Source organism: Capsicum annuum, chromosome 10 (genome assembly GCF_002878395.1).
Source record: "Capsicum annuum cultivar UCD-10X-F1 chromosome 10, UCD10Xv1.1, whole genome shotgun sequence".
Classification (NCBI taxonomy): Eukaryota; Viridiplantae; Streptophyta; class Magnoliopsida; order Solanales; family Solanaceae; genus Capsicum; species Capsicum annuum.
This window is the reverse complement of record NC_061120.1, coordinates 204752362-204754722: the sequence shown is the minus strand read 5'-3', so window position 1 is coordinate 204754722 and position 2361 is coordinate 204752362. Positions and strand designations below refer to the sequence as shown.

Sequence of the window (2361 nt, the reverse complement as noted above, 5' to 3'; positions counted from 1 at the left end):
TAAGGTTTGAAAGGGTTTTTATTATTAAAGTTAAAAAATGAAGATTCGTTCCGAAAAAAGATTATTTTTACATTCAAAGCTCAGAGTCGCCACTTGGCATAATCCGGTGTGCCAAGTCACCTTTGGAAAATCCTTTTCAAAATAATTTGACTCTTTAAACTGGCTTGCGAATAGAGATTCCGGCTAAGGAATTCTGTTGACCGAGGGGAAGATGTTAGGCATCCCTCGATCCCGTGGTTCGACCACAGTCGCTTGGTGGAGCATATCGGCTAATTTTGACACTACGAATGTACAAACCACAAAGAAGCACGTAAAGCAATCAACCAACAAAACAAACAAAAAAAATAAAAGTATAGTGTTCAGTCCAATTATACAGTCCCAAAAATAAAAATACAAAAATAAATCCTATCTAACCTATACTAATCCTAACTACGCTCCCCCACTTTACCCGACGCCTTGGACCTTCCTCACGAACGTCTTACGCCAACATAGTACGTCGGGGCATTCCTCGGTGAATAAATACATCAATCTTCGGGGAATTCCCCGGCCAAATGAATGCACTTCTATCTGAAAACATAAACCAACGCATTTCAACAAAATACTTTCATGATTCAACGATCGCAAGTCATAAACTTTGCCTAACCCACTTATATTTGCCTATCAATTATTGACCTAAACATGATACTATTGCATTTAATAACATCCATGAATCAAAATTAACAATCCAAATAAACAAAAATGAAATTTTCGATTAGACGATTTTCAATACCATCCCAAAATCATGATTCACCCCAAATTAAGTCCGATTCATTTACTTATCTAATTCATCCAATCAATCGATCGGTATCAACAATCATTTATGATGATTCAAATGTGTCCAAATCAACTAAAACAAAATTCAAACACCACATATCCAAGCCATGGAGCATCAATAACTTAAAGATTAGTGAAGGAAGAGATAAGGAATAGACCTTAATGTGGCTTTCGATTTCAATTCACAAACTTGAATGGAATGAAATGTGATTTTGAATTCAATCCATGAACCAGATTCATAGTTGAGCAAGATGAAATTGACGACAATCCGGTAACTGAAATCAAGAACCTCGAAACCCAACAGCAACGATCGAAAAGAAAATAACCTTTTTGGTGTATTTATCTTCTACCTAAAAGGAAAAGGGGATGAAGGTCATCATCCCCTGTTTGCGTGTGCTTTCTGTGCACGAAGAATAAGAAGATCCTAAAAGAAAAAAAAATGGCGTGTTTCCCCCAGCTCTCGTATTTGCATTCGTCCCCCTCTCTCTCGTCTTCTGTGAGGGTGTATAGCGAGTGATGGGTGTGAGATGGGTGCGATATGGGTGGAGGAGTGTCGTATGGGTGGGTATGAGTGGAGAAGAAAAGGAAGAACAAAACCTCCTGGTGCCTATGCTGTGTGAAAATGTGAAGGAGAAATCAATCTTGTGTCCTTCCTCCTTTATTACTGAATGTTAATTATATCAATATACAAATGGAAGATGCCTTCTTCTTTTTTTCATAGACCTTCCTGGAATTGTCTATAAGAATCCCAAGAAGAAGCAAAATGGCGTCCCCCCTTTTTTTATGGCCCCACATCCTTTTACTATGGTATTGTGAGGAGAATCATGACAAATGGGTCTTTTGCGTGTTTTTCTTTCTTGGAAATGGAAAAGTGATGTTAGGTCCCCTCAATTTTCAATCCATCCTCATTAAAATAGTAAAAAACGTGTAGATAAGGTAGTAAGGGGGCGGGTCACGTGGGTAGGAAGGTAAGGAGAGGTGATTAGGATAAAGTTTGTTAGGGAGTGGTGGTTGATTTGTTATCAAAAGAATATTCTTGAATTGGATTGTTTAGAGGCTTGTTATTATTATCTTTTTGTATTTTGTGGGGGTATAATAACATGGATGAGGGTACACGGTAGGATAAGGTAAAATAGGTAAAAACGATATCGGGAAGGGACGAAATTAGGTGTCTACAGTAATTTGATTAGAGACATAGTGCAAATACGAGATGTGGTGGTTGCGAAGATTGCATCACAAACAACCTGGCAGACCTTTTTACAAAAGTTTTACCACAGAAGCCTTTTAAAACAAATGTGGAAGAATTTGGTGTTAGAGTTGTGGGAGTATGATTATGCGTCTATGTGGGAGATTGTTAGGATATACTATAAACCATGCAGTTTTGATGTAGTATTATTTATTGAATGATTATTTATTTAATTATTTATTCAATTCAATAAATAGTTACATGAAATAGATCATTGTCATATATGTGTCTTCAATTTATATAGTAAATGTTTGGTGTATAGAGTTTTTGCTTATACAAGAATAAATCATCGGTTCTTATAA

The 2361-nt window shown here is 36.6% G+C and overlaps 1 long non-coding RNA gene across 1 annotated transcript; it reads right to left on the bottom strand.

Moving 5' to 3' along the window:
- Positions 1-290: 290 nt before the first annotated feature.
- LOC124887631 lies at positions 291-1750 on the bottom strand. The gene is made up of 2 exons (XR_007045409.1): positions 972-1750; positions 291-567 (listed from the first exon to the last, which is right to left on the bottom strand). It is a non-coding gene; the product is annotated as an uncharacterized LOC124887631 (long non-coding RNA).
- Between the last annotated feature and the right edge of the window lie 611 nt (positions 1751-2361).